This window comes from Capra hircus, chromosome 15, assembly GCF_001704415.2.
Source record: "Capra hircus breed San Clemente chromosome 15, ASM170441v1, whole genome shotgun sequence".
In the NCBI taxonomy this organism is placed as follows: Eukaryota; Metazoa; Chordata; class Mammalia; order Artiodactyla; family Bovidae; genus Capra; species Capra hircus.
In genome coordinates this window covers 35,482,832-35,490,754 of record NC_030822.1, presented here as the reverse complement: position 1 = coordinate 35,490,754, position 7,923 = coordinate 35,482,832, and the positions used below count along the sequence as shown (strand labels likewise).

At 40.4% G+C, this 7,923-nt stretch overlaps 1 pseudogene; it reads left to right on the top strand.

Annotated features, from left to right (window-relative positions):
• On the top strand, positions 6,818–7,923 carry LOC102187697 (annotated as a pseudogene).

Below are 7,923 nucleotides of genomic sequence, written 5' to 3'. Positions count from 1 at the left end.
TGGTTTCCTTTGACTCCTCACTCCCAGCTTTACCAAGGAAACTAGGTGTGAAGCACAGAGATTTCCTGGACTGAGAGAGCTTTTCCTTCCCTTCCTCTCTCTCTTCCTTTTTCTTCATCTTCCTCCTGGATTTTTCAGACACTCCAAGCCTCCTATCTCTGTACGTCTATTGAACCTTGTGCAGATCCCAAAATGTATGTACTGAGTTATTATGGACTTTTATTTGTACCACTACTTGACTGTAAAGTCTTTGAAATCAGAAGAGTGTGTGTCATTCATATTTGTATGCTCAGTACTTCACAAAATGCCTGGAACATAATAAATGTTTGAAAAATGGATGACAGCACATTTACCTCCTCAAAATTAAGAAGTGCATCTCTATTACGCACTGAATGATCAGCTAAATTAGTCCACAGACCCAGTGATTGCTAAACCGTCTCCTTACAAAGGTAGTTTGGCGTCTTAGAGACAAATAAGCTGCTGACACAGCACAGTTCTTCTTACTTGTCACACCTTTGCCATATCTCAGAGACCAGGGAATAACAAGGGTGGAGGAAACAGGGTACTCTTGATATTCTCTTATACTTGGCTTCTGACTAACCTCAATATTAGGAATTATAGCTCATTGTTCCTGGCCAGGTTGGCAAAACTGGAGTAGTTTCTTGAAGTTACCGATCTTGACTCTAATTCTTTCATGCTTTTTCAGAAAAGGCATTTTCTGAAATACTCATTTCCTCAACCACATTACTCATTTCCTCAACCACAGACTGTGCTAATGGGTCCCCCATCTCTCTCTCCTTCCTAGAAGTCTCATTTGAGTTTCAGATACATAAAAATCCACCTATCAACTGGGTATCATCTCCAGGATATAGAACTACCACTCACGGTAGCTTTTCTTATCATTCCTTTTCTTAGAAACTAGATTATGATAATTGTATCAACTTCATTGAGCTGGAAACCCTGGGGAGTTACTCAGCTTCTTCCTCTCTAGCCTGCTCCCCAAGAATTGGTTGTTACTGATATTGATTCTACTACTAAATAGATATCTGGGAAGTTTTTGGAGTTGTATGATGATTCCAGTCCTGTCCCCATCATTTTCCAGCTGTGTGAACTTGTGAAATTTATTCAATGTTTTTAGTTCCCAGTTTTTAAGTCTGTAAAATGAGAGTAGAAAGAGAAACTTGTGGGGTTCTTGAGAAGATTAAATGAAATAAACCATATATACAGCACTTATTTTTAGCTCATAGTAATAAGTATCTGAGAAATAGTTCACTAAGGCTATCAGTATTGTTAGGTTTCTTTTTAACACTGTTTCTATCCATTACTTATATCCCTTATCATCTTTAACATCAGATATTGCATTAGTTTTTAAATTGATTTCAATGTTTTTAATCTTTTACACTGTGACCTAAACTATAAACTGACCCAAAGTTAAGCATTCTAAAAAGCATGGCCAATCATACTACTTTATGTCAAATACAGTCTTCATTACTTATAGACGTGTTTTCCACAGAATATTCTATAGAAATAATAGGTATCATAATGGATGTTTTATAGAAAATTTCCATAGTCAAATAAGCATGAAAAATGCTGACACCGTGAGTCATGCACATGGCTATCCAAGAGAGGGCTAGAGTTTTCAGCCTTTCCCACACATTTGTGACCATAGATATTTGTATCCATGTTTATATAACTTCTTGTTAGCACATCAATTTACACTGGTAAAGTAACCTAGTGTTTGATCAGCCACAATTTGGAAGTCATAGGACCACAGAGTAAGCTAGCCCTGATTTACTTTTCTATCATTACCTCAAAACACATCACCATGTAGTCGTACATTAATACATAATATAGTAATATTAACGATAATAATAATTATAACAAAGCTAATGTTTAGTAGGAGATCATTGTATGCTAGGAACCGTGTTAAGTGCTCTGCTGCATTAAATCATTTAATCCTCAGACAACCTCATGAGATAGTACTGTTGCTACCTCTGTTTTATACACGGGGCACCAAAAGCTCTGCTAGGATAAATAATCAAGATCGCACAGCTGGCAGATGGTAGAGCCCTAATGTCAACTCCTCTTTGAAGTCTTTGCCAATCTCCCCCAACTCAGAGGTGATCAACTTGTTCTCTGGGTCTCACAGCAATGGCATTTATGGTTTCAGCTCATTATTAATCACTCTACGAAACCACGAGAACTTGAGTTCTGTGGGGACAGAGAATTTGTCTCATTCATTATTATGGTTCTTGAATCTGGCATAGAGGTCAATGTGTATATTAATGGATTGATTAATTTGAAATGTTGGTGAGGTCGTTAACCTTTGGACATTTCTTTGTTAAGTAGTATCTAATTTTTTGACTGAGAATCATTTGGACACATACACACACACACACTGCTTAGCTCCTCCTGACCTACTATTTCTTCTATATATCCACAAGTTTCTATGTTCACTGAGATTCAGTAATATAGGCAGGGCTTTAACATTCTGTGTACTGACTAGCAGCAATTAGTGTCCACTAGTCCATTCTGTGTCTGTATGTTAGCCAGAGAAATGGAATTGTTAGCAGGTGGAGTTTGGACAGACTGCTGTAGCTAGGAATTGATTACCCACCCTCTCTGTTCAGTGACCTCTGGAGACTAGTTCGAAGGGGATCTGCTTTGGCCAATTAAATGAGATGCTCCCTGAAGACCTAGTAGGGTAGAAATTCTTTCCTTGCCTAAGGGATTCCTGCAGCTGAGGTGTAAATACTGTCCCATTTCACTCCACAGTCTGCATCTGGCATCTCCTTTCATGTGTTGGGGAAGCATGTGTGAAACTGGGGTAAGTTTCTGAGAAGGGAATAAATATTTGTCTCATGGGATTTTTAGGTTTTCCTGGAATAAAATCCAATAAACTGTTGATCCAGACACTGTCTTCTCAGGCCCTCTGTATAAAGTAGTATAAATATACACTGTTCAGAAGTGTGTATATCTTGACATATTGAACTGCTGCAGACATTTTTGCTACATGGTGCTGGGACTACAGCTAATTCCACCACTGCGCCCCCCCCCCCATATATTACAGAGGTATAAAAAATAGGGGAACATTGAAAAGCAGGTATAGTAAAACTCACAACTTAGTGTAAGTTGAAATATTTATATGAAAACTAGAATGTTACAGTTTTACTGGTTTTAACTGTAGCCTACCAGACTCCTCTGTCCCTGGAGTTCTCCAGACAAGAATACTGGAGTGTATCCATTCCCTTCTCCAGGGGATCATCCCAACTCAGGATTTGAACCTGGGTCTCCTGCATTACAGGCAGACTCTTTACCATCTGAACCACCAGGGAAGCCCACAATAGAAGAAACTCAAATAATACTTTTCAAAATAAAATTGTGGAAACATTTAACCATTAAAACCACAGAAAACATGTACAGGTGGTCCTGAAAAGCACACAGTTTGTACTGCACAGGTCCACTCATATGCAGATTTTTTTTCAACAGTAAATACTGCAAAACAAAACCATCCATGGTTGGTTGAATCCACGGATGTTGTTTAGTTGCTAAGTTGTGTCTGACTCTTTTGCGACCCCATGGACTATAGCCCCTCAAGCTCCTCTGCCAATGGGATTCTCCAGGCAAGAATACTGGAGCGGGTTACCATTTCCTTCTCCAATAGGGAGGGTCCACTGAAAAGTTACATACAGATTTTCTACTGTTTGGTAGGTTGGTGCATCTAATGCTTGCATTGTTCAAAGGTCAACTCTATGTAGGGACTCCCATTTTTCTTTTGTCTTGGGTTCCAGTGTGGTTCAGTACAGCATTATCAGTCTGATCTTTATTTAAAATTCTGCTATTTTGTTCATTGTGATAGTTCATATAATTTTGATTAAAAAATTAATATTCCTATAGATATATCTATAGGTTTTCATGTGGTATCACCAGCACTGGGGTCTGATCATTTATTTTTATGTTTTCCAATTGATATAAAACTATTGAATTTTAATATGATACTGATTTTCATTTCCTTACCTTTGAAGATTTGTTCATATATATACTGGCCATTTGTTTTTCTTGTAGTGTGAATTGCCTATTTTTATTCTTTGCACATTTCCTATTTTTTCTTATTCATTTATGCCAACTTTTAGTATTCATGGGCTTCCCTGGTGGCTCAGATGGTAAAGAATATGCCTCCAGTGTAGGAGATCTGGGTTTGATCTCTGGGTCAGGAAGATCACCTGGAGAAGGAAATGACAACCCACTCCAGAATTCATGCCTTGGAAATCCCATGGACAGAGGATCCTGGCAGACTTCAGTTCATGGGTTCACAAAGAGTTGGACACAACTGAACGACTAGCACTTTGGTATTTAAACATGTTAACTTTTAGTATATTACATGCTTTGCAACTTTTTTCCCTAGGATTTTTATTTTTGTTTGACTATATTTTTACCTAATTAAATTGTTCACTTGTTACTGCTTATGAAATATGATTTTATTATCTCAGGAAGAGCTTTCCAACCTCCCAAACATTTTCTTTTAATTTTTCTCTTAATATCTTAATTTTAATTCTTAACATTTTTGTAGTTTTTAAAACAAGTGCATCTTTAATTTATTTGGAATTTCTATTTTTTACTGAGATGGGAACTGATTTTATTTCCTTAACAACAATAACGTAGCCCAACAGCCCAATACCATTAATTGAGTAGGTCTTCCTTTCTTTACTAAGTTAAAATGCTACTTTATCATCTTCCCTCACAGCCCAATATCATTAATTGAGTAGGTCTTCCTTTCTTTACTAAGTTAAAATGCTACTTTATCATCTTCCCTCCACTCCCTTTTCTCCTGTGTGCAAGATTTTAGTTCCCTGATCAGGGATAGAACATGTTCCCCCTGCAGTGGAAGGGTGGAGTCTTAACCATTTGACCACCAGAAAGTTCCAACTTTATCACTTTTTAAATTCCAAATATAGGCATTTATTTTTAAGCTGTCTTTTTATTAAGCAGTACTCATTCACTCAATAATGGTAACTAGTGTTTAGTTTTTCTATGCCAGGCACTATATTAGGCAGTTTAATGAAAGTATTTAATTTAATCCTTGCAAAATAAGAATGAATAGTTCATTTCACAGATAAGGCTACATTTTTGAGATGTGAAAAACCTGCTCTTTGTTAATCAGAAAGTTGGGGAAAAAAATCAGAATTTGAACTTGAGGAAGGCTTTCCAGATGATAAATATTTAAGCTTTGCTTGAGAAAAGCTATAAAGATTGGAAAACTCAGATTTGTGTGGAGAATGGATTATGGTCTAATTCAGCTGTGCTAGAAGGCACTGGTGACCCACTCCGGTACTCTTGCCTGGAGACTCCCGTGGATGGAGGAGCCTGGCGGGCTGCAGTCCATGAGGTAGCGAAGAGTTGGACGTGACTTCACTTCACTTTTCACTTTCATGCATTGGAGAAGGAAATGGCAACCCACTCCAGTGTTCTTGCCTGGAGAATCCCAGGGATGGGGGAGCCTGGTGGGCTGCTGTCTATGGGGTCGCACAGAGTTGGACACGACTGATGTGACTTAGCAGCAGCAGCAGAGTGCCTAAAGGGGACTGAAGCTAGAGAAGAGAGTAACAGTGGGATTGTGGAAGGCTTTGCATGCTAATCATTATATAGCTTTTCACGAAAATGGGGCCAAAGGCGAAGAAGGAAGCCTCCGCCCCTCCCAAAACTGAAGCCAAAGCAAAGGCTTTGAAGGCCAAGAAAGCAGTACTGAAAGGAGTCCACAGCCCCCCGCCCCCCCCCGACAAGATCCAGACATCACCCATTTTCTGATGACCCAAAACGCTGAGGCTCTGGAGGCAGCCTCAGAAAAACATCTGTAAGGAGAAGCAAGCTTGATCACTATGCCATCAAGTTCTCTCTCACTACTGAGTGAGTCATGAAGAAGATATAGATCCACCTGCAATGTGGGAGACCTGAGTTCAATGTCTGCATTGGGAAGATCCCCTGGAGAAGGGAATGGCTACCCACTCTAGTCTCTAGTATTCTGTCCTAGAGAATTCCATGGGCTGTATAGTCCATGGGGTTACAAAGAGTCATACACAACTAAGTGACTTTCACTTTCACACATACACACACACACACATATATATATGTATGTATGTATATGTGACTTCCCTGGTGGCTCAGATGTTAAAGGGTCTGTCTACAATGTGGGAGACCTAGGTTCGATCCTTGGGTTGGGAAGATCCTTTGGAGAAGGAAATGGCAATCCACTCCAGTACTATTGCCTGGAAAATCCCATGGACAGAGGAGCCTGGTAGGCTACAGTCCATGGGGTCGCAAAGAGTCGGACATGACTGAGCGACTTCACATTCACATTCACATACGTATATGTATGTGTATATAATTATGTAAGGGCTATAATAGGAAACATAGAAAGATTTTTTGTTTTGTTTTGAGCATACCACCCAGGCTGCAGTACAGCTGATGGCTGTGGAGAGGTTGAGGTTGGGAAGCTAGGAGAGGAGGAGACTAGACTACTTATGAAGCTATCGCAACAGAGTGGGTGAAGGATGGCCAAAGCCTGAGTAGAAGCATGTAAGTGAGAATGGTAAGTTACATCTATATTCTAGACATTTCTGAGTTGTGATCAGGAACCTATGTCTATACTTATGTTTGCAGCGCTAGGCTAGAAAGTGAAAGCCTAACATTATATATGCTAAGTCAAGGCATTAGTGATTGATTTCATTATCTAACATTCAACTTTAGTGAAACTTATGGCTGCTTCTGCTCAATGACTCCTAATTTCTGTGGTCTTCATGGAGAGACTCCAAAAGCAGGCATGTTTGGTGCTAACCTCACCACCTTCCACTTCACTGTGTTTGTCCTACTTGGCATACCAGGACTGGAGAACTACCACACCTGGCTCTCCATCCCCTTCTGCCTGATGTAAATCACTGCAGTCTTGGGAAATGGAGCCCTCATCCTTGTCCTCAATGAATGCACTCTCCATGAACCTATGTATGTCTTCCTATCCATGCTGGCTGGCACTGACATCCTGCTGTCCACCACCACTGTGCCCAAGGCTCTTGCTATCTTCTGGTTCCATGCTGGGAAGATTGCCTTTGATGCCTGCATCACTCAGATGTTTTTCATCCACTTTGCCTTTGTAACTGAGTCAGGAATCCTTCTGGCCACGGCATTTGACTGCTACATGGCCATCTGTACTCCTTTGAGGTACAGAGCCATCTTAACTCCTCAGTTCAGTTCAGTTGCTCAGTCGTGTCTGACTCTTTGCGACCCCATGGACTGCAGCACGTCACGCTTCCCTGTCCATCACCAACTCCCAGAGCTTGCTCAAACTCATTTCCATTGAGTCAGTGATGCCATCCAACCATCTCATCTCAACTCTTACAGCGATCATAAAAATGACCCTGGCAATCTGGGGACGGAACCCTGGGGCCATTTTCCCTATCATATTCTTGCTGAAGAGGCTGCCATACTGTTGAACCAACGTCATCCCCCACTCATACTGTGAACTCATTGGGTAGCCAAACTGGCCTGTGCTGGCATCACCGTCAACATCGGGTATGGTTTCTCAGTGCCAATGGCATCAGTTTTGGTAGATGTTGCGCTCATTGGTATTTCCTACACTTTGATCCTCCAAGCCATGTTAAGACTTCCTTCCCAGGATGCCTGGCACAAGGCTGTCAATACTTGTGGTTCCCACAGTGGATTTATTCTCCTTTTTTTCATCCCATCCTTTTTCACTTTCCTGACCTATCACTTTAGCAAGAATATTCTGCCCCCCCCCTCAATATCTATATCCTTCTGGCAAATCTTTATGTATTAATTCCCCCCATGCTTAATCCCATCATCTATGGAGCAAAGACCAAGAAAATCAGGGACAGTGTGGTTTACTTGCTATCTATTGTGGGGAAGTCTTGA